The 25,976-nt window shown below is 34.8% G+C and overlaps 1 long non-coding RNA gene across 4 annotated transcripts in view; it reads left to right on the top strand.

The window, feature by feature from the left end:
- LOC123608660 overlaps positions 1-25,976 on the top strand; it is a 501,461-nt gene that overhangs the window by 245,543 nt on the left and 229,942 nt on the right. For all 4 annotated transcript variants that reach the window (XR_006717368.1, XR_006717366.1, XR_006717367.1 and 1 more), the window contains exon 3: positions 25,578-25,631. This is a non-coding gene — a long non-coding RNA (uncharacterized LOC123608660). The remainder of the gene's footprint in view (positions 1-25,577; positions 25,632-25,976) is intronic.

Consider the following 25,976-nt stretch of genomic DNA (forward strand, 5'->3'; position numbering starts at 1 on the left):
ATTTATTTATTTTGAGAGAGACAGAGACAGCGTGAGTGGGAGAGGAACAGAGAGAGAGCGGGAGGGAGGGAGGGAGGGAGAGAGAGAGAGAGAGAGAGAGAGAGAGAATCCCAAGCAGGCTTCATGCTGCCAGAGCAGAGCCTGACACAGAGCTCAAACCCATGAAAGTGTGAAGTCATGACCTGAGTTGGATGCATTACCTGAGGTCAAACCAAGAGTTGGATGCTTAATCAACTGAGCCACCCAGGCACCCTTCTAGCCATCTATATTTGAGACATGAACAAAAGGGAAGTACTAGTCAGAGATGTGCTTCTCCTATATTGCAAAGGAAACAAAAAAATTTTTCTAGGTAGTTCTCTCCTACAGTAGATTTCTGCTTATAGCCCATAGGCTATAACTATACTATAATTCCACTTTTCACTGGAAATGGGGCTGAAAAAAGTGAGGAATTAGCTTTTGCAGTCTGTATAAGAAAAAGTGGTAGATGTGTATTTTTTTTAAATGCATAAAATGCAATCATATTTAATTTTTATATTCTAAAATAAAGTATTTTATATTAAAGTTTACAGAAGAAAAACCTGAAATAAAATTTAAGGAAATACTGAACTTCTCATAAATATTTTCCCACTAAAATATACTAATGCTTTAAAGATACTTGTAAGATTAGAAAAAGTCCATGAAAACTTCTAACAATTTTAAATTATGTTTTTAAAAACACCTTATTTATATTTTTACTGAACCAATTAACTCATGATATAAAAGAAAATTGGGATAAGTTTATGTCCTTTGTAGCTTGACTTTTACATTTTTATTGACAGTTTAACATTGTCAAGACACCAAACATTTACATTCTCATGTAATTCCCATAATTTTTTATATACATGTTCAAACTGATCAGTGATTTATCTAGTCATTGTGTGACAGCTTTTACCTCACATTTGTCTTTAACTTATAATTAACTTGATCATTTGATAGAAATTTTTTAAAAGACATGTTGTTAGATGATGAATTCTTCAGTTTTTTTTTTCTTTTTCTTTTTTTTTTTCAACGTTTTTTTTTATTTATTTTTGGGACAGAGAGAGAGAGAGAGAGAGAGACAGAGCATGAACGGGGGAGGGGCAGAGAGAGAGGGAGACACAGAATCAGAAACAGGCTCCAGGCTCTGAGCGTCAGCCCAGAGCCTGACGCGGGGCTCGAACTCACGGACCGCGAGATCGTGACCTGGCTGAAGTCGGACGCTTAACCGACTGCGCCACCCAGGCGCCCCGAATTCTTCAGTTTTGAGAATATCTATTTGTTATGACGAATGGCCATAGTGACCAGTTATAATATCTTTAGTCTTTTGGCATTATATGGTGTGATGGAGAACCTTAGGCTCACCTGTTTATTATACTTTTCCCTATTCACATGAATTGCTGTTTTTGCTTGGGTTCTTGGAATAAAGTAACTGCCTTTGACATATTAACAGAATATAAGATACAAATTATGTTATTTATATGGTATTTATTTTCAAATTGCTTTAATTTCATTTAATATCCCCAACAAATCTGTAAAATAAATATTATCACCATATTTTGCAAGATAAAACCAAAGTTCAGATAATGTAAGTGATTTTTCCAGGTCTTAGATATAATATTAAACTAAAATTGATCTTAAAAAAACTACCTCTAAATTCAGTGCTCTTTCCATTGCATGGCTTTGTAAGATCATTATGAAAAAAATTATCTCCATTTGGCATCCCTTTTACCTTTCTGGTAGACGTAAAACCGTTACAGGCAGACCTCAGAAATATTGCAGATTTAATTCCAGACCACCGCAATATAGCAAATATCACAATAAAGTGAGTAAAATAATATTTTGGTTTCCCAGTGTATATAAAAGTATGTTTATACTATACTGTAGTTTATTACATGTGTGATAACATTATGTTTAAAAACACAATGCACATACTTTAATTAAAAAATATTTTATCGCTAGAAAATGCCAACCATTATTTGAGCTTTCTGCATAATCTTTTGCTGGTGGAATGCCTTGCCTCAATGATGATGGTGCTGACTAATCAGGGTGGCAATTGCTGAAGGTGGGGGTGACTGTGGCAATTTTTTAAGATGAGACAACAATGAAGTTTGCTTTATCAGTTGACTTTTCCTTTCCTTTGACTCTTTTCTATAGCATGTGATGCTGTTTAATAGCATTTTACCCACAGTAGTACTTCTTTCAAAATTGGAACCAGTCTTCTCAAACCCTGTTGCTGATTTATCAACTAAGTTTATATAATATTCTAAATCTTTTGTTATTTCAACATACTTCGCAACGTCTTCATCAGGAGTAGATTTAATCTCAAGAAACCATTGATCAGCATAACAGATATAGTAACAATGAAAAAGTTTGAAGTATTGTGAAAACTACCAAAATGTTAACACAGGGACATAAGTGAGAAAAGGCTGTTGGAGAAACGGTGGTGATAAACTTACTCAACACAGGATTACCAAAAATCTTCAATTTGTAAAAAAATACAGTCTTTGCAAAGTGCAATAAAGCAAAGCACAATAAAACAAGGTATGTCTGTATATGTTAAAAAATCATTTATCAAACTATATGTATTACACAGATTTATCTATTTAAAATTTTTTTAAATGTTTATTTATTTTTAAGAGAAATAGAGCATGAGAGGGGGAGGGGCAGAGACAAGGAGACACAGAATCCGAAGCAGGCTCCAGGCTCTGAGCTGTCAGCACAGAGCCCAACGTGGGGCTTGAACTCATGACCCACGAGATCATGACCTAAGCCAAAGTCAGACGCTTACCCTACTGAGCCACCCAGGTGCCCCAATATCACATAGATTTAATATGGATCTCCCATGACAAAACCTCTTTCAGACAAATAAAAAATAAAGATAAAATCTTATATTTTAATGTTACTTTGAACAAATGGATCACTCATGACAAATATTTTTCAGCTTGCAAGTAGAATAACTTTGTTTTTTCTTTCTCACTAGTACATTTAAGTAGGAAAAGTAGGAGGGTAAATGAGGATATAGTTAAGAAACTAACAGTAATCGAGCTTAAAAACACACCATTGTAATCTTTATAGGGACTGCATTGAATCGATAGGTGACTTTGAGTTGTATGGAGATTTTAATATTAATTCTTTAATTCCATGAACACAGGATATCTTTGCATGTATTTGTGTCTTCCTCAGTTTCTTTCATGAGTATCATAGTTTTCAGTGGTCAGATCGTTTACCTCCTTGGTTAAATTTATTCCTAAGTATATTATTGTTTTTGATACTATCATAAATGGAATTCTATTCTATTCTTCTTTCCTCTTTTCTTTTCTTTCTTTTTCCTTTCCTCTCCTTTCCTCTCCTTTCCTCTCCTCTCCTTTCCCTTCCTTTCCCTTCCTTTCCCTTCCTTTCCCTTCCTTTCCCTTCCTTTCCCTTCTCTTCCCTTCCTTTCCTTTCCCTTCCCTTCCCTTCCCTTCCCTTCCCTTCCCTTCCCTTCCCTTTCCTTTCCTTCCTCTCTTTTCCTTTCTTTCTTTCTTTTTTTTTTAAGTAGGCTCCATACGCAACTTGGGACTTAAACTCATGACCCTTAGATCAAGAGTCACATGCTCTACCAACTGAGTCAGCCAGGCACCCATAGGATTGGTTTCTTTATTTCTTCCTCAGATACTTCTTCATTAGTATGTAGAAAGACAACTGATTTTTTTGTATGATGATTTTGTATCCTGCAGTTTTACTGAATTCATGGATTAGTTCTGTTTTTTTTGGTACATGAAAAAAAAAAAAAACAGGAGATAGAAGAGAAAGACAGATGCACAAAGGGAAAAGACTTTATACTGGCTCATTCTCTGTCACCGTACCTTTTCACTTCAGTCAAACAGATGGTGGCTACAGAAGCTGGTGTAACTTTTGAGTCTATCCTTGTATTACCTTTAGTGTTGCCCTGGCTAAATGTAGATCTTACCATTTTAAACCAAAAGAAAAGTTGGTGACTTAAGTTTGCTATTCTTGTATAATATAGTTATTATAATGGGGTGTCTACCTAGGAAGCCCTATTCATCTTCCAGATCTATGTCATATACTGGGTTAGGAGTGAAGACTGGTACAACCTTACTAGATGATAATTTTATGATATGATTCTAAAGATTGATATGAGTCTAGATATTTAGACTTTACTACTGGACCTACATACTAGAAAAATCACACTTGTAGATATTTAACATAGAGAAATGATACGCCTCATAACATTTTTAAAATTGACATGTAATTGACATATTATATTAGCTTGAGGCATACAACATAATCATTTGATATATGTATATATTGCAAACTGTTCACTACAATAATTCTAGTTAATATCCATTACCACACATAGTTACATTTTTTTTCTTATAAGGAGAACTTTTAAACTCTAGCAACTTTAAAATGTGCAATACAGTATTATTGACTAAGTTACCATGCTGTACAATGTATCCTCAGGACTTATTTATTTTATAACTAGAAGTTTATACTTTTTGACCACTTTCACTCATTTTACCACTTTCACCCCTTGCCTCAGTCACTGATAACCACCACTGTATCTATGAGTTTTTGTTTTGTTTAGATTTCCCCATATGAGATAATACAGTATTTGCCATCCTCTGACTTATTTCACTTACCATACTGCCCCCAAGGTCCATTCATGTTGTTGCAAATATAACATTTTTTATATAGCAAAATTTAGAAAATAATATAAATATCTGTGAATAAAGGATTGAATATATGGAATATTACATACACAATAAATAATTATATAAAAATACAATGCACATAAGAGATAAAATTCAAAATAGATAAATTTATTTTAGTGAAAATTACAATGTAAATATGTGTTATAACAGCTCTGTCAAGCTTCAGGACTCTTCTTTCATGAAGCTTGTCTTGAAGCTAAATAACAAAGGAGGAAGATGAGGTAAACGTAGTTGGAATTAGAGCTCAGACAGATGAACATTTGATACTGAAGCCCAGTGCAGTTTGATTCACTGCTTTAAATTGATAGGCACTTGATAAACACAGATAAGTAAAGAAGATTCATTTTACCCATTCTCAGTTCTTCTGTAATACCTTTAATAGATAATATTAGTTTATATTATTTTGCAGCACGAGATAAAAATTAATATGACTTCCACGCCCACCCAATAAAGTAGGTCATATTCTCCCTCAGCGTCTACTTGTTGTTTCTGATTTATTAGGCCTGATAATTTATGGCACCAACGAAGGAACTGATCGATTTGGCGTTACTTTAGTCGTTCTCTGCTTTCCAGTTATTTGCTATCATTTTGTAGCCATGGAATCTGAAGCTGGCCAAGCAATCTGCCTCTTAACCTAGTCACTTTTGTTCCTGGGCTCAATCCAGTCCCACACATGGATGAAAACAAATCTCATTTGAATTATCAACCAGGGGGAAATGCCTTTTTGGTGTGATCCAGAAGAGATCTAAATAGCAAAACTGTGTTATGAGTAAGGTTTGCTAATATCCAAAGAGTTTGGCAGGATTTCACCTCTCGGTACCCCATGAGGGTGCTTGTGAGTGTAAAGTAGGATCTTATGCAAGACTCCAAGGTTTATTAGTCATATTTACTTACCTTACAAAACCAAAATTATATCTCTCAATTGTTTTGAAGACAGCTGCAGCTAACATATCTGTTCCTCTGGGTACTCTCAGACTTGAGTTATATTTTCTCAATTCTTTGGAATTGTTGAGACCCTGGCTACCACATTGCTATACTGTAGCAAACAAATTATTCACAGCATATTATTATTATGATTCACTACAGAAAGGGAGCTTCAGAATTAGGAAATTTCCAGTGTCATATGGAATGGAAAACCTTGAAACACTGGCATAAACATTTCTGATTTTACAGGGAAGGCAACTATTGAGAATGGAGAGTTGGATTTAAGTTACTGATTCATTTTTGACTCAAAAAGTTGATTCTTAGAGAACAGAACAGATGGGATCTAAGACTGTAAAAAGGGGGACCCTACCCACATCTGGATTCAGAGACTCCAGTCCTCATACCCTAGGACTCAAATATCACTTTGATAGTTCATACATATGTCAGGGATGTCCTATACTTATAGTATAAAAATTGCAAATTGTAAAGTAACAACTCCCACTTCCTTTTATGTCATTGTGGTATTTATTTTTTTAAGATTGAATTTGTTAGTTTAGGCCACAGGTCTTCAAACTCTTTTTAGGCTTTATTCCTTTTAGGAGTAAATATTTTAGGCTTTTTGGGACACACAATCCGTGTTGCAACTATTCAACTTTGCTATGACAGCTTGAATGCAGCTAAAGACAATATGTAAGATGAATCTTTCTAATTTAATTTTCACAAATACTCTGAATACATAGATTAGGGTGAATAATCTAAACATAGGACTTGTTTTAGGAAGACTCAATATTGCTAGACTAATTCAGTCAACAATCGCTAAAACCATTTAAACAAGATCTGTTGAATTTCCTCCTAGTAAGAATATAGTATTATCTATATTTATATTTATTTAAATACTGTACTTAGAGTATTTATCACACTATGGGTCACATTTTTCTCTAGCGCTCATCTCCTATTCTTTATCTTATTTTCTTCTATTAATACATTGGAGATGTTTGATACACAGATAACTTGAATTCTATAATGGAAATTGTGGTCTGTGGTCTGTCAAGTAAATATTATGCAAATTTAGTGAGCAAATTCCATCAAAAGAACATGTTCTCAATAACTTAAGGTTAAATTCTGAATTTATTACTGATTTGTAGTTGTTTTTAGTACTGCAAAAACATATGTCACACTTATAAATGGTGTTCATTACTATGACCAAAACTATGCAAAACTTCAGAAATTCTTGTTAGCATACTACCAAAATAGCTTCAAACTTTCTAGCTTCCTTCTTTCCTTCCTTCCTTCCTTCCTTCCTTCCTTCCTTCCTTCCTTCCTTCCTCCCTTCTCTTAAAGAGTCCATAACTACAGCCATGTGACAGTTGAAAGAGCTAGGGTTAATGTGCCAGTAACCTCTTATGAATTTCTGATGAGATCAGAGCCCTTCGTAAAATTGGCTGGACTGGTTTCCTGAGTTCAGCTTGTAATTCCCGGGTAAGGAGATGAGAGGACATCATTAAGAATAGAGAAATTTCCAGGCATTCTTCCTCCATTTCTGATCTTTGAGGAATCTTAGCATGTCTTCCACCCTCTTCCAAGATCAGCTGTGGATTATCTGACTTCTGCTATAAAGAACACTGCTCCTTCAGATTTTTTATCTTGTTTTCTGATTTCCATAAGGATTCTTCTAAACTCTCATCTTCAGATTCAGACTACAGCTCAGTAACCTTATTCCTGACTGCACACTTTAATTACTTGATATTTTTTACTATAAACCCAGTATTCCAAATGGATTTTCTGTTTTGATGCTCATTAAAGAGGGTATTTTCATATATTAACACAAACCCATGGTTATATCTAGATTTTTGAAATAATGCCTCAATTTCCTTAAATCTTATAAGTAGTAAAACAATTAGTACCACTGATCCTTCTTCTGGCATTGCCAGAAACTTTAAGAGAATGGGTAATGAAACTATTGTATAAGAGGTTAAATAGGGATAGATTTGAATTCTTGCTAATTTATTTTAAAATGAAATATAGCAAATTTTGACAACCCAGTTTACTGAGAGTTGGGGGGTATAAGCCAAAGACAAATATTCTAGGAGAGCTCCAAATTCTCATAGTATGTGCAATGAAGCAAGATCTGATTGAAGTTCTTCCCATGTAAGGTGAAATACTTCTGGCAACGTGCAAACCAGAGCCTTTAAGAAAAATGTAAAAAAGAGATGAGCTAACTGTTCTTGTATCATCTGGGTATCATCAGAAAAAAGCAACTTACTCAAAGCAAATGGGGTAGGCAGGTTCCATGTAATCACCTAAGGAGAAGGGTCACTTTTCTAGCATTGATCAACTTTGAAACATGGGCTAGATGAGACTAAACCAACTGGAAAGCCAGGAAAAAAAAAAAAAAAGCAAAACATTTTGAAGAGGAACACTAAAAAGGAGAAAGTTAGGAAAGGTGTTCATAGTCCTTACCTGAAAGCAAAATTTAAAACCAAAATGCTAATACTTGTAACAATTTTATTTCCGTATTCCAATGGGTGAAAAGAACATGGAATTTTACCTTTTGAGATGTGGTTTTTAAATTCTCTTTGTGATTTCTCTTTATGAACTGTTTTCCCATTTCCCTCTTATTCTGAGTATAATTATTAAGACTATATTATGTTGATTTACTTTGCTGAATTCCAGTGATGATCAAAAAATGCCCAAGGCTTTGCTTTTCTCATTAAGTGATGAACAATAACTTTTAGAAGTATCAGTGAACTATCTTCATCATCAGAGTTACAGTTGTCTTAAACTTAGTGTAAAATCTGGAATGAAATCAATACTATAAAAAGGGTCTTAAATTTTTTCTATATGAATAAATTTCAGAATTCAAGCCATTTTTAAAATTCTCATATTACGACTGTAAATTATAACTACCTAAATGTTTTCTGAGCAACAGGGGCACCTGGGTGGCTCAGACAGTTGAGAATTTGACTTCAGCTCAGGTCATGATCTCACGGTTCATAGGTTTGAGCCCCACTGGCTTTGTGCTGATGGTGTGGAGCCTGCTTTGGATTCTGTCTCCCTCTCTCTCGGCCCCTCCCCTGCTTGTGCTCTCTCTCTCTCTCTCTCTCAAAAATAAATAAACATTAAAAATTTTTTTAATGGTTTCAGAGCAACAGCTGCTAATATTGGCAACTGTATCTTATGAATATCTTCATTTCTATTCATTTATTTCTGTTTTTAAATAACAGCATGGCTAATTAATGTGACTTTATTGACCAATATGTATTTAGTCCCAAAAAGCACATAAAACAAATATGATGGAAATCATCCCAAGTTTTAATTTCTGCATCTTTATGGGTGACAGATTAAGTTCACTATTTATTTATCTCTTTTATTTTGCTCTTTAATTTGTCTCTTACTAACACAAGTATTCTAAACAAAGTATTCCTAAGTATTTTAAAGAAGTATTCCAAACAAAACAAAACAGAAATGATGTTAGTCTGAATGTATTTGTCTTTATGAACATGTGCAGAATCCCGGTCATTTTTTATGTTAGAAAAAATTTTAGTAGTTTCAGCTTTACAGAAAAATTGAGCTCAAAGCAGAGATCCCTATGTATCTCCTCCTGCTTGTCCCCTAATTTCCTCTACTATTAACATCTTGCAATAGTGTGGTACATTTATGAAAATTGGTGAGCTGATTGGCACATTATCATTAACTAAAGTCTATAGTTTACATTAGGATTAACTCTTTGTGTTGTATATTTTATGGGTTTTGATACATGTATAATGACATATATCCACTATTGCAGTGTCATACCGAGTAATTGTACTGCCCTAAAAAATCTCCTGTGCTTAGCCTATTCATCCCTTCTTTCCTACCTCTGCTCATACCCCCAGTGAGCACTGATTTTTTTACTATCTCCATAGTTTTGCCTTTTCCAGAATATTGTATAATTGGAGTCATACAGCATGTAGGCTTTTTAGATTGGCTTTTTTTTCATTTAAATATGCATTTAAGATTCCTCCATATTTTTTCATGGTTTGACAACTTATTTATTTTTATATTGAATAATATTCCATTGCCTAGATGTCCCATAGTTTGTTCCTCCATTCACTTACTGAAGGGCATCTTGGTTCCTTTCAAGTTTGGGCAATCATGAATAAAGCTGCTATAAAAATTCCTGTGCAGATGTTTGTGTGGCAGTTTTCAATTCCTTTGGGTAGGTACCAAAAAACACAACTGATAGATTGCATGGTAAGAGTGCTTAGTTTTGGAAGAAACTGCCAAGCTGTCTTCCAAAGTAGCTGTACCATTTGCATTCCTACCAGCAATGATGATAGTTCCTATTTTTTCCATAACCTCATCAGCATTTGATGTCATCACTGTCTGGATCTTAGGCATTCTAATAAGTGAGTAGTGGTGTTACATTGTTTTAATTTTCAGTTCCTTAATGTATATGATATTGAACATATTTTCATATACTTTTTTTTTTGCTATCTGTATACCTTTTTTAGTGAGATGCCTGTACAGCTCTTTTATTCATTTTTAATTTTTTTATTATTGAGCCTTAAGAGCTTTTTGTGTGTTTGCATACCAGTTACTCATCAGATATCTTTTACAAAGATTTCTCTCAGTCTGTGACTTGCCTTTTCATTAACTTAACAGTGTTTTTCACACACAGTTTTTTAACTTTAACAAAGTCCAATTTATCAATTATTTTTTTATAGATCATACTTCTAGTCTTCACTCTTTGAATGCTTAATATCTTTGATGACTTATTATTTTATTTTATTTTATTTTATTTTAATTTTGAGGAGGGTAGGGGTAGAGAGAGAGGGAAAGAGAAAATCCCAGGTAGGCTCCACGCCCAATACAAAGCCCAACATGGGATTCGATCCCATGAGCTGTGAGATCATGACCTGAGCTGAAACCAAGCATCCTATGCTTAACCAACTGAGCCATCCCACACACCCCTTGGATGACTTATTTTAAACATTTACCAAGCATTTCAGGTGGTACTGCTTTTTTTCCCCCTTGCCTCTTCTGTTGCATGCTTCTGAAATTTCACTGTTTCTAAGAATTTCTTTTAAGTAGAAGGAAGGCAGAAAATTATTCTTTTATTATCTATTACTAAATTGATAAATGTAGGAGAATAAAGTTGAAGCTGGAAGAAGTTTTCTGATATTCTAGAGTGTCAGTTTAGTCTTGGCACTCACCCTTCAATAAAACAGATATGGATGGACTGATTGGATGGTAGATATATTTTATGATCCTATGCGATACAAATCTGATTCTTGATTCTAGGCATATACCCAGCACCTCTAGGTCACTGTTTCTTAATGTGTGTCTTTGAATTCTAGTTAATTCTTTACATGTAGCCATGGAATGTGTTGTCAGCCATGCTGCTGTTGATTCTGGCAGACCAAGTCCACAGGCTCCCTGGGCTACCAGCCTTGATGCTGTTTATCAGCACCTCAGCTCCTTGTGTTCCATCCCTGTGTGAGCCTGCTGCAGCTTTCTATGGAACACATGAGTCACTTACTCAGGTTGTAAGGCAGTGTTATAAATGTTGCACTTAAAGACTTCTGAAATAGAGTAATGGATTGGCAAGCAAACGGGCTAAACTTCAGAAAAATCTCTTCAGATATTTTTCAGATAAAGGAGTTTTGAGTGGAGTAGAATGTTAATTACTCAACCATTGGAAAGGGTGACTCCAGTCTGGAAGAAAAAAATCCACCAAGGATGAACTTTTCTGAACTGGCCCAGGGATAACCCAGAGGACCTGGAATATTATTTTATCTCCTTGAATATTGCTTAATTATTATTTTAGAGAAGAGATTTGCTTACTGTATGAATTTTTTATACTTTTCTGAGTGATTGTTAGTTTTGAAGAAATTAAATAATTCTTAAATAGTATGAAGTTAATGAAAAATGTCTGAGTTGTAGCCACTGAGTAAATTCTTAGAGACCCCCAGAGTAATTATAGAAACTGGGAAGTTTGCCTCTATAATTTTATTTCTGGGTTAAATTATCCATGGTAAGCAAAGATCTGCTTTTAATAAACCATATTTAAACATGTGGCTTGATAATAATGAAATGAATAAGAGGATAAGTCTAGGACAATGTTGTGTGCACAGTTGTCATTCTTTAAATTATATTTGCTAAGTTTTCACAAATGTAATTGATGCAAAAAAGTAAGTTCACTAAGTTTATTAAACAGTAGGAAGACATCCTATTGATTTTTCAACCCAACATATAGATTTCTTATTCCATTCCAGAGATTTTAATGATAGTGAGATGGTGATGGCATTAATATTCACTGAGTATCATTATAAGGTTAAAATATTTCATGCTTTAAAAAGACTTCAAAATCGAATAAAATCTCTGTTTTCCTTAGAATTCTTTAGAAAAATTGTATGCTTTAATAATGTTTTGCAAAAAAGATATTGTAACCTTTCTATCACTTTTTATATGCGGCTCATAAGACTTGAAGAAAACATCACATAGGAAGCATTTGTTTGTGGGGCTTGACAAAAATATTTTAATCCGCATCATGGAACTTTCAGTGATTAAAATGCACAGTCCTTTTTTTGGAGTAGATAAAAATTACAGACAAAATTTTTAACTTACCTTCTAGTATAACTTCTCTTTTACAGATTCAGTAAGGGAGGCTCAAAGAGGCCAGGTGACTTGCTCAGCGTCTCATTGTGGCTTCCCTAGGCCAACAACCTGACCTCAGTTTCTTATCCGCATCTCAGCATGCTTTGAACAAAGCCACATGCATCACATCTTTAATATAGCACTCACACTTGTTGATTTGGAGTAGAACATGGGCATTGCCTCTTCTTAGTTTAGTATTTACACATAAACATGGAGTACCAATGGAAAAGAATATGAACTAGAAAACATTCCTTATAAGCTCTTTTAGTGATTGATTATGATGTTTGGGTACAAAAATGTTATAAATAAGGAAATGTTATAAATAACAAAAATGTGTGATGAATGTGCTTCTGCTACGACTCCCATTCTCTCTTCTCCTAAGTTTTGGTTGCCACTTTGTAGCAGTGAAGAAACTGCACCCTAGAGTCAAATGACCTGTTTAAAATTCGACTTTTCTATTCTTTGTGTTGACTTTGGGGAAATCATTTAACTGCTATGTAGATTATAATAGTACCTCCTTTGTAAGGTAGTTAGTTGGAATAGTTCACGAATGACGCCTATACATTTGATTAATGCTGATGGTGATGTTGTTGATGCAGATAGTAATAACAATGACATACACTCTTCTGGTTTCCCACTCATCCCACTGACCACTTGTTTTCAGCTCCTTTCGCTGATATCTAATCAGCCTGATGTCTTAATCTTGTTGCTTCTCAGAGATCACATTCTCTTCCCTCATTCCCTTCTCTGGTGAGCTCATTTAATCCCATGGCTTTTTGTACTGTCTTGGCCAAGGTTCTCCAGAGAACAGAACCAATATATTTGAGGAGATTACATATTATATGAAGAGGTTAATTATAGGAATTGGCTCATGCAGATATGGAGGCTGAGAAGTCACATAATCTGTTGTCTACAAACTAGAGAGCCAGGAAAGCTGATGGTGTGATTCAGTTCAAGTCCAAAGGCCTGAGAACCAGGGAAGCTGACAGTGTAATTCGCATTCCAAAGTTGAAGGCCTGAGACATGGAGTGGGGGGGGCGGTACTGATGTAAATCTTGGAATGATTCTTTTCCCCTAGTTTTCTTTTAATCCCCACATGCAATCCATCAACAAATCCTTTCAGAATTTATTCAGAATGTATTCAGAAAATAATTGCTCTCACCCCTTCTACTGCTATCACCATTTCTCCCCGGGATCATGGAGGCAGTCTCCTCACTGGCTTTCATTATTGTTTCCCTTCAGTCTTTTCTCCACATATCAGCTGGAGTGATCCTTTAAAAGTTTAACACAAAGGACGCATCATGTAATGCCCCTGCTCAAAATTCTCCCCTATTGCCCTGATTCACTCAAAGTAAGCCCGGAATTTTCTCAAGGTCCAAAAGGCTACCTCCAGGTACCTTTTTGCTCTAATATTTGCTACCTCTGCCTCTGCTGACTCTGTTGTAGCCACACTCCTTGCCTTAGAGTTGCTCAAACTCTCCAGACAAACTCCAGTCCCACTGCTCTTGCCATGGTTTGTTTCTCTGCTTGGAACCATCTCCCCCAAGTGGACTCGACCATCTCACTTCTCTGAAGAATCATTTTTTCAGTGAAATTCTCTTTAACAAATGAATGAGTCAATGATGTTCACTTCCATGAGATAGTTACATCTATTAAAAGAGTATAAAACCATTTTTTCTTGCAGTAGGCAGTCAGAAAGGTTCAGAGTAACTGATACCTCATCAAGCACTTAAAAATTTGCAGAGGTGGATGGGATCAATAGTGGTGATCAAATTGTTCTGCATTTATACCATCACCACATACGTTTTTATTTCTATCAGAAGTGCCATTACTTGAGAAATTAAAATGAAAGCAGATGCTCAACTGTCAATGGTCAAAATCTAAGCAAATTATGTTCTCTATCAGCTGCTATAAAGCATTTGATTCCATGTTATCAATAGTATTTATTTTACGTTTCAGCTTGAAAGCAATATGCAGGAAGGGCTCTATCATTTTAACTCATGATTGCTATCTCATGTAAATAAAGTTAATAATTTAGGTAAAGTACAAGCATCAAACTAAGCATGAGTCACCTAATAGCATTGAAGAGTCTATGTTCCAGGAGAACACATACTCCAAAATGTAGTGGATAAAATGCCTGTTGTTCATATATAATGTAAGTGGTCTCCACATGTTGTTTCACTGTATATAGAATTAAAAAAATAGCGCTATAACTTGGGAACATAGAAGACCTTCAGGATGTCTCACTGAATAAAATAGTAATAAATAATTTTGGTTTTATGTATAAGTATATTTTGCATGCTTTCAAGATAAGTCTATTCATGAGGCATTTTCACTGTGAATGATAATATTGGATAAATCTTAAAACTGTCTTTTATAGAAAAGGTTGAAAGAAAAACTTGTAGCAATATTTAGCAGTGTTACTACATATTAATTGACAATTCAGATGTTATTTTTGTTTATATACCTCTAATGATGAACTTTTTGACCTTTATCTTTATAACTCAGCCACATGATTTTAGGAAAACTACAAAGGCAAGGATTATTTTGTCAAAATAAAAAGTATTTAAGAAGATAGTCCATTAGTTTAAAGAAAATAATGGTTTTTCTTTGTAGTCTATTTGTTTTATTTGGGTATAAAGCACCTTGGAGGTCATCCTAATCCTAGGTGATGAGGAAGGTGATGAGGGTAAGGAGTTCTATAAAAATAAAGAACAAGACAGAAGTTTACTTATTTAATAGGGCATGAAGAGATTAGTCCTTAGTATAGAGTAGAACCCCAGTTATTCCATCAAGGTGACAGATGACAGGACCTAGGTGTTTGGGACTGGCTCTGTCCAATTAATACCAGGAGCATTTCTAAATTGATCCTAGAAAAATGTACCGGAAGAGGTATAACACTGAAGTCTGGTGAGGATGAGGAGAGTCTGGAGAATATGGTAAGCATCTCCCTCACAAAACAACTTAGAATCTGGAATTTCTTAAAAGACACAAAAGGTCAAATTAAGCAATCAACTAATTTGTCTTCTTACCTGTAAAATTTATGTATGATTATCAAGTTTTTATTTTAATTTTTAATAGTCTCAATTATATAAGAATACTTTTTCACTATCAAAAAATTAGCAAATGAAGAGAAAAAAATATAACTTTCCCTTTTCAATGTTACAATTTTGTTGCATATAATCTCAGTTATTTTCTTTGCATGTATATTTATATCCCCAACCTTTTAACAACAGAGTCCAAGTCTTAGCCTTTGGATCTTTTTTATTTTCTATCTGCAGTTGCTTCCTTGATAGCCTTACTCAATCACAAAAGCTTTCACCTTCCATATGCAAATAGCTTTCAAATGTATATCTTTATCTAGGTCTTTACTATAAACTCCAGGCATGTAGGTATATATATATATATATATATACATATATATATATATATATATATGTATATATATATTCCACATTTATCTATGTATGTATGTGTGTATGTATGTATTTATTACCTTTTGTATATCTCTACTGAGCTTCTGTTTCACAGTCTTCCTCATCAAACTTAATATAATTATATTCTTGAAATTTCTCTTCCCCTAAAGTTGGGAGCTATCCTTGACACCTCTTACTCTCTCACACTCTTCATATAGTCCATCAGCACAACTTCTTGGCTCAAATTTTAAAATATATCCATAATTTGTTAATTTCTCACTTCCTCCACTGGCACCATCTTGAGTCAACCACAGTCATTTCTCCCCTAGTTTATTATAATCGCCTCCTGATTCGACTGTCTGCTTCCACACTAGTTTCTTTTTCAGGGTGCACCTGCATGCATATAACCCATGCATATAACTCTTGCCCTCATCATTTTTTACTGTCTTTCGAATTTATTTAATTTAGAAAATCTGTCTCTATTTCTAGACGTAAGGATCCTGAGGACAGGAACCCCTGTCTTACTCAACTGTGTCTCTCTAAAGCTGGCATATAGTAGGTGCTCAGTAAGTGCAAGTAAAATTAAACATAGACATGTGATCAAGAAGGATGAATGTAAAGTGTGGATTTGGACTTGAGAAAGTTGATGAGTTGGCGTTTACAATGATGGCAGAACTGGGGTGTGAAGATATAAATGGTATGAAAGGCTGTTCTGAATGCTGATGACATCAGGGGGTTTTATATGATAGCTGTTAGATGTAGAATGAAAAGGTATTTATGCTTCAGAGGCTCAAAATGTCAGAATTCCCATGAGCCAATTTAAGCTAGTGAGAATTACAAGGGAAGAAAGAAAAATATAAATTATCTTATGAACATCTAACTCATAGGCATGAAGTTAAATATGTTTATCTCATTAAATCCTCCAGTGAGTTTTAAGGTAGGTAAGGTTGAGGAAAATGAGACCCAGAAGGGTAAAATGCCTTGCCCAGTGTCCACAGATAATAAAAGGTAGAACTTAAATGAAAACATCTGTTTATCTGAATTCAAAACCCATGTTGTTTCCACTCTGCTCTTACTATGCCCTTAGGGGAGAACTGAAGCAGATGATGAAATATTTTATCAAATGGGAGACTGAGCTAAAGGAAGATTTGGTTGAGAAATTGAGCCATTTAAGTAAAAAGAGCTAATTATGTTGCAGGAACAGAAAACTTAATTCAAACAACTTTAAAAATAATATTGCCTCTCCTAACTGAATAGCCCAGGGACTAACTTTAGAGACATCTTTTTTCAAGTCTTAAATAATGTGAGCAGGGTATGGTTTCTCTTGCTATTTCCTGATTCTGCTTCCTCCTGCATTCTACTGTCAGGGATGTTCTCCTGTTTTCATTACAAGATAGTCACTAGCAGCTCTTGAGGTTGTAGTCATTTTTCTGTAATCATGTGCATTGAAACAGAATGCCTTCTTTGAATAGTTTCTGCAAAAGAAAAGGGCATTCCCTCCCCTCAAAATGCTGCAAACTCTTACCAGCTCAGATTAGATTGCATGCATATCCCTGAAGCAGTTCCTGTGGCTAGAGGTAGAATACACATTGTTTTAACCCTTTCCTTGAAGGAACCGTGGATCATTTTCCACAAATTCACAAGACTGAACATGTGGGAGGGTTTAGTTCTCTGTTGGCATGAGGAGAGTTGCTGTGGGGTAGATGGTGGGGAATAGATGATGGAGAGTCAACCAGAAACAGATACTTCCTCTGAAGTAGATAATTCCTGCATTAATTTACTCATGCAGCAAACATGTATTGACCACAAAATGTGTTAGACACTGTCTTAGGGGTTGATTATATATGGCCCCAAACAGCACTTACCTTCACAGAGCTCACAACCTACTATAGGAGATTGATGGACTAGCAGCTAAAATGCAGCATAATGGAGGTTAGTGTAACAACCACCTGGGAGCAACAAGGAGTCATCTACAAGGAGTCACCAGGGTAGAGAGCAGACAAGGAAAGATTTCTGGGAAAGATGCTTCTGAGCTGAGAGTTTAAGGCCCAGTAATTTTAAACAGGTGAATAAGGGTGTTGCAGTTAAAAAAAAGCAGCATGTACAAAGTCACACAGGCAAAATACTAGTGCATGAGCTAATTGCAAGTAGCAATTTTATAAAGAATCTGTTCAAGAGCTTTTTTGTAAAATGTTCTTATGAATGTGAGAGTAAAATTAGATGAGTCAGTAGCTGGTTGTTCAAGTAGTGAATTGTGGTTGGCAATGAATTACATTTTGAGTAGTAATTTTTTTTACCCTTTACAGCTTGTGAGTGTGTGACTATTTTCTTAGGCATAGAGCCTAGTTACTTTGCAGGGAGAGTCGGATGGGGAAAAAAGGACAGAATGGGATGGGATCGCTTTTTCCTAATTTCAGTCCAGTTATTTTGGAAGTAAAAATTCCAAATGAACTTTTATGGAGAACAATCATGTTCAGATCCAAACAGGTAATGCTTAGGAAAACATATCCACTGTTGATTCTCATTTCCAGGGTGTTCCCTAATGAAATCATTTACTTTTCAACAAGAGAAACAAGTAGGTGTAAGGTCGTGTAAGAGCTTTTCAGAGAATTGAGGCACCCATTCAACTCGAAACAATATTTTACTTTTGATTAAAAAACACACACAAAACACAAAAAAACAAGTCAATAGGTTTTTCACTGATAGTATCATACTTGGGCCAAATTACAAATAGGGATAAAAATAAAACTTTGGAAATCTCAAAATGAAAAACAATTTGATAATTCATAATAAAGAATATTTTTCTGTTCAAAAATAATTACTTTTCTTCCTATGCTTGACATTGGGACTATTAGTTTAAGAAATCCTCTGGGATAATAGGCCTTGCCAAACCATTTCATGGACAAACATTCTCCTGGTTAAGAAAATAAAGAGAAAAGCAAGGCAAACAATATTTGCAGGGATGATCTCATCCTCATGGATCCTCTGGTAGACTTCTGGAGAAGGGAGTTCTCTTTGTCCATAAGATGCCACTTTGATGTGACTATCTGTCTAGCCATGGTCTGGCCTGATTCTGAGAAGCACAGCTGGGGACATTTGGAAAATGTTTAGGAGGAACCTGCTGAATTCTGCACTGGCAAATCCCTAAGAGTTCTGAAAATGATGATGATTGGGTATTTTTTACTGAATATTATTTTATCACTAAACAAAGTTTCAGTTTATATTTTTCCTTAAATGGAATTGAATATGTGAGGAAGGTAAATGACCATGTGGAATTCAGAGAGAAAAAGAAAAAAGAAGAAGTCAGAATTTTATGCAGTAAAAGCATCAAGAATTATTATAAGTTTAGTTGAATGCTATTTTTATAATTGGTACTCTCTTGAAATTTTTTTCATTTTGAATCCAATGTCAATAGAAGGAAACTGAATCATTCTTGAGGATGGGAAATTGAGGTATAAAATAGTTAAGTTACTAGTCACATACTAAATTCAAACTTTCACAAAAACAAAATGATATTTTGAAAGTTTGTAGTCAGATCTCATATCAATGCTCCATGAGTTTTTAACTGTGTGATATTAGGTAGGATTCCTAAACTTTGGATTGTATTTTCCTTATCTATAAAAGGAGAAAATAATAGCCACCTCCAAGAATAGTTAAGGGAATTTAAAAAAAATTGTAAATGTCAATGTATAATCAGTGTTAACCTGGAACTATAGGATTTGTTTTCTTAAAAATCAGATCCACGTATTAATTAAGAGCCCAGATGCAAAATATGTGCTGTTTTTCAGATGCAGATGTATCAGTTTGCTTATTATGCTTATTGAAATGTAATATTAATTCCACACATTGAGAACCTAGTCAATCAGAACTGTTTTGTCTCAGAGGATGAGGCCGTTAGCAAGCAACATTGACTTTGTATTCAGTTTATTAAGTTTAATTATTTATTTTGAGAGAGAGAGAGAGAGTGAGAAAACAAGTGGGGAAGGGACAGAGAGAGGGAGGCACAGAGGATCCATAGCGGGCTCTGTGCTGACAGCCAAGAGCCCAATGCGGGGTTTGAACTCAAGAACCATGAGATCATGACCTGAGCCGAGGTTGGACACTCAACCAACTGAGCCACCCAGGTGCCTCTTGAATTTTTTTTAAAGCTCCAGCTTTGTGAGGCACACTGAACCCCAAGGCACCATAGCCAAAGTCTCCTAACTGCTTTATTGTTATCTAACAAGGATTTCAATCTTTCCTATAGTCATTACTGTTTACCCCACATGAACTCAGCCAGTTCAGTATTTGTTGTTGTTGTTATTCTGTCTCTTTTAATAAGATGAAAAACTTTCAATCATACTGCTTTCATATGGGTACAAATAAAAAAAATAACACATCAGCTTTTGCCTCAGACTCTCCATTGTTAAGAACCTAGTAAAGGGCATCTAGCTAATTCAAGCAGAAAAATAACTTATTGAAGATATTAGGTAGATCCCAGAATATCTTGCAGAGACAGATTCAGACTTGGATGCAACCCAGCTGGGAACAACACCCATATTATACTACAGGGCTGGCCCCTTAGAGTCTCCATGGCTGGCACCAGGCACACAGTGCAGAAGCATCCCACTGACCCTCTCCCCATCAGTGCTGCTTTGTCAGAAGACACTGGACCATGTGTCTGCTCCCACCATTGCTGGTGCAAAAATCCTGTGTGATGTCACCTTCTGCACTGCATCTGAATTGAAGATTTGCAAGGGTGATTTTGAATGTCAGAGCCAAGTCATATGCCTGTATCTGGCTACAAGGGAAACTGGAAAAATGAGTACCTTGCATGGACTCAGAATATAAGAAATTCTCCAAATGTGAGAAGAATTTTAAGAAGCACTTGAGACCCAAAGCTTTAAAAATGTCCATAAAAAATGGTAAGTTTCCTCTTACCATTGAACCTTTATAAGTGTGCAGTTCGGTAGTGTTAAGTATAATAACATTGTTGTGTAACTAATCTCCAGGACTTTTCATCTGGCAAAACTGGAACTCTTTGCCAACTAAGAAATAACTCACTATTTCCCCCTCTTTCAAGTCGTTAGCAATGACCATTCTACTTCCTGTTTCTTTGAATTTAACTACTTCAGACTAATTTAAATGCTTTGAATTTAATTTAAGAGAGGTAGAATCTTACAATATTTGCCTTTTTGTGACTGGATTATTTCATTTACCATAATGTCGTCAAGGTTCATCCACATTGTACCATGTGCCAGATTTTTTTTTTCCTTTTAAGACTGAATAACATTCTACTTACCACATTTTTAAAACTGTTCACCTGTCAATGGGCATTTAGGCTGCTTCCACCTCTTGGCTATTGCGAATACTGCTGCTATAAACAGGGGTAAACAAATAGCTGTTAATAAATCTGTTTTCAATTCTTTCTGATATACAACCAGGATTGGAATTGCTGGATCATATGGTACTTCCATTTTTAATTTTTTGTGGAACCAGCATACTGTTTTCCACAGGATCTGCACCATTTTATAGTCTCACCAGTAACATACAAGGGCTCCAGTTTCTCCACATCCACACCAACACTTTCTCTTTTCTAGTAGTCATCCTAAGAGATATGAAGTGAGCAAGGTCATTATTTTTAAATTTATTTCTTTATTTTGAGAGAAAGAGAGAGAGAGAGAGAGAGAGAGAGAGAGAGAGAGAGAACATGAGCAGGCAAGGGGCAGAAAGAGAGAGAGGGAGAGAGAATCAGCTGGGTCACAAGTTTACCCCTGTGTGAGGCAGACCCATGCTATGGACAGTCCTGTCATAATTGTTTTTATGTGGTGATTGGAGAGTTATTCCTAAAACAAAAGGCTGCCCTCAGATAGTCAAGACTAGCTCTGCAGCAGTCATCGCATGGGCTTCTTTCACATTCTTACTAAACTGATCCTCACTTCAGAATGGAGGAATATTTTCTCACTACTACATTTAATGTTCGCTTCCCAAGTTTTAATCGTTAGTTTCTAAGATTGACAACTGGCTGTGGAAACCCCAAGTCCCTTCAGGATGAAACGCTCACTTTTGCCAAGAAGGTTGTATTCTGACCTTTTAGTCAAGACATAATAATCACATCAGAGTCACATTTGAATGTATCCCTGAAGATTCAAGGCAGTTGGTGTTAATAAACACTGGTTTTCCTATTTTAACTTTAGTCTATTTCTTACGTAAAAACTCCTTTGAAAGTTTTTCATCATGGTAAATGTATACATTGGATTGACACTTCCAGTTAAAAATAGACAAGAAAATTCAGTAGAATTAGAGACTAAAAAGAGAATAAAATAAGGGCAAAATAAGAACAATCTCACTAGACAAATAAACATATGCATAGGGAATACACAACACAAAGTAGGAGGCAATGATAAAGCATCAAATAGAAATTCAAAATATGAAAAATAAAATGGTTGATTTAAATAAATCAAACAATGTAATAAAGGGATAAGTCAGCTGAGGAATAAGTTATTCACATAGAAATCAGATTGAGATATCAAAAAATTAAAAAAGAAAAAGAAAAATCTCATGAAAGAATAAAGTGATAGAAAATAGAATTGTAAATAGAGATGAAAAAGTGAAAGTATCAAAAATCCATATAAAAGCAATTTCAGGTGGAGATAAAAAACAAACTGAGATTCCACATATAGGTAAGATTATATAGCATTTGTCTTTCTATGTTTGGCTTATTTCACTTCATATAATGTTTTTCAGGTCTATTTATGTTGTTGCAAATGGCAGGGTATCCATCTTTTATACAGTTGGATAATATTCCATTGTATGTAGCTGCCAGGGCTGGAGGCAAGGGGAAATGGGGAGGTGATGGTAAAAGGGTACAAAGTTCAGTTTTACAAGAGAAATATGTTCTGGACATCAACAATATGGCATAGTGCCTACAGCTAACATCTTTGTATTGTATACTTAAAATTTGCTAAGACGGTAGATCTTATGTTAAGTTTCTACTGCACACACACATGCACACACACATTAATAATAATAATAATAATAATTATTATTATTATTATAATAAATGTGTGGGAAGAAACTTTGGAATGTGATGGTATGTTTATGGCCTGCATGGTGGTGACAATTTGACAGGTGTATACTTATCCCCAACCTCAGTGGGTTGTATAAATTAAATATGTACAACTTTTTACACATTAGTCATACCTCAATAAAGTGTTTTAAAAATTAAACTCTAAAGAAATAGTTAAATAGGTAATAATTGACAATTCCCAAGAATTAAAGAAATATGGGAAACTTTGGCCTGGCAGTTCTTTGGGAAAGTCAATTCATCAGTTAGCCTTTTCTATGTAACAAACCACCCCAAAACTTAGTGCTTTAAAACAAAAAGATCATTTATTAGTTCAAAATTTGGAGAGCTGGGAATTTGAGTTTGGATCATCGGGGTGATTCCGTTGCTCATCTCTCCTGGGCTCGATCATCGGTCTGTGGCCACCTGTCGGATGGAATGGGTGTGACTTGAATGCCCTCACTCCCGTGTTTGGCAGGTTATGAACCAGGAACCCTCAGTTGTCTTCCAAGTGGCCTCTCTCACAGGCCATCTCAGCCACATTCACATTTTCACACGGTGGTCTCAGAATTCTAAGAGCTACAGAAGAGGGAGAGCCCCAGTGTGCAAGTGCTACTCAAGTCTTTGCTTACATCATGCTGGCTAAATATTCGATTACCAAAATAAATCATAAGGCCAAGCCTAGATTTAGGGATGGAAAAGTCGACTGTTCTTTCTTAAAGGAGGAACATTAAAGGCATGTTGCAAAAATAGCAGACAAATGTGAAAGCAGAAATTATTACTCATCTTTACAACCTACTACACCAATTAAGTTAGAGATAAAAGAAAAAGAATACACCTGGATAGAATATAGTTTAATTCAATGACCAATGAAGACCAAGAGGAAGATATAAAAGTTTCTAGAGGACTTACAAAAGAATAAGAATTGACTGCATATCACATTTCTCAACAGTTAGAGAGAGAGCTGTAACACTGAAATAAATGTGTGTACAGCAAGGATATTCTGATGTCCTTTAAGGGCTTGGAAGTTTAACACACAAAGATCTCTTGAAGAATACTTTTGCACTAAAATGTCTTTCAATGAGAAGAAAATGAGAATCAATGTATATGGGGAATGAGACTGCAAATAATTAAGTAAAAATGTTTGTGGTTTTAGAAGGTAGATACTTCTTCCTATTATCTTCAAAAGAACCTATAGTTTTAACAATACCAAGATCTGCTCCTGATTAGGAGGAATGGGTCAAAGAATTTTCCCATTTTTAATGTATTATTGCTTTCTTTCATTAAATCAAAAGGTAAAATGTTACATAAACTTCAATACATTTGTGTGTGTGTGTGTGTGTGTGTGTGTGTGTGTGTGCATGTGTGCATGTGTATATGTGTGTGTACACTTCTAAAAATGAAGTAGAGTTCCAGGCTCACCCAGAACCACTTTATTGGTCTTTATTGAATGGCCATCATTAAAGCACCTCTATACTTTATCACATGGATTTAGCTACTCTGTGAAGTTTACAACTGAAGGAACTCAGCACCGTAAAATGTTTTGGATAATAAGTGTTTGCTATCTTTGCCTTGTAAAAGCCAGCAACCCAATAGCTAGAATCCTGACATTAATTGTACCCTGTGCTAGTTAGTGGTCCGGCTCCCACTAAGAAAACAAGGTACAACAACTCCTGTTTTTATTAAACTGGCCTCATAAATATTCAGACTTATTGAATGTCATATGTGATCCCCGTTTTTATTAATATGTACTTATGTTAATTTTTATATGTTTGACCAGTCCATTGCCAGGAAAAATATTTTTATGTAAGTATAACCATTTATATTTGAAATCAGTGTATTTTCTTGCTTCATCATAAACTTTTCTCACAGCTGTTTGCTAACTAATATTTCTCCCCAGGCTGAGTTGCTGCAGCTACTAAAAGTGTTCCAGAAGGATCATAAATTATAGAGCCTATGCAAACAATGTTAGATACACTTTGTATTTCATTCTAGATTCAAGTCAAATAAACTACATTTATTTTAGCAATAAATGTAGAGCTACAAAAAATAGAAAAATGCTATGTATATGGGAATGTTTAGTTTTATGTGTAAATTTCCTATTATATTATTGAATGCATTCATTTAATATTAATATATTAAATATTAATTTAATATTCCGTATTAACTTAATAAACATTAAACCACAAAATCTACTTCACTTTTATTTTTTTTTACCTGGAAAGAGCAAATTAAATTCTTGTTTTTAATTTGGCTAACCATTAACATCGTCATTGAATGTCATTGCAGAGGGATAATGGTGAAACTTAGCTATTGTAAAACATAATTGTCTTAAGCAGAGAAAAATTTAATTTGTAAAACTTCATGCCACTTTTTATAATATCCTGAAAAAACACTTCAACCATTTGTTATAGAAATTTAATGTAAACAAAGGATACTCCTTTGAATTGACAGGAATAGATTATAGACATCATGATGAATAGTGTTGTGTACATATTTGTAGCATCAATGTCATAGTTTGGGTGAGGTTAACCTTCAGTAGGAGCCAACCTCTAGTGTTAAAGAGAAAGTGGTGACTAGGTAGTGAGTAGATAGCATTAGCTCTGTTATGCTGTCAAACATAATAAATGTTTAAACCCTGAAGCAGAAAGTTTTCCTGTTTTAATTTCCTCTGTTTGTCTCTGAAAAAAAAATCTGTGGCCAAGAAGATTCAGTAGTGCACCTGTAATAGCAGTGCAAATGTAATCAGGTTCTCTGTTGGAATTTAAAAGCCTAGAAAATTAGTCTATGTTTTAACCATCAGTCATGTTACCTTTTTAGATAACAGAGCTCTGCATGTGACATCTCCTATCATACAGGACTTTTGATGCACAGGTAAGTACTTGTTTCATTGAATTGAAATCAATTAAACAGTCATTTATTGGGAGACTACTTTTTATCCAGATATATGTCTGATACAATGAGACTCTCATCTATTTACATAAATTGATGTCATATACTTTTATTTAAGATCTTTTTATTTTACAGTTTTAGATTTACAGAGCCATTATAAATATAATAGATTTCTCATATACTCCACATCCACTTTCCTCTGTTATTAATATTAATATCAGTGTAGTACATTTGTCACAACTAAGGAACCAATATCAACATTTTCTTATCAATAAAGTCCACACTTTACTAGATTTCCTTAGTCGTACCTAATTTTCTTTTTCTGTT

The sequence above is a fragment of the Leopardus geoffroyi genome, chromosome B2, assembly GCF_018350155.1.
Source record: "Leopardus geoffroyi isolate Oge1 chromosome B2, O.geoffroyi_Oge1_pat1.0, whole genome shotgun sequence".
NCBI lineage: Eukaryota > Metazoa > Chordata > Mammalia > Carnivora > Felidae > Leopardus > Leopardus geoffroyi.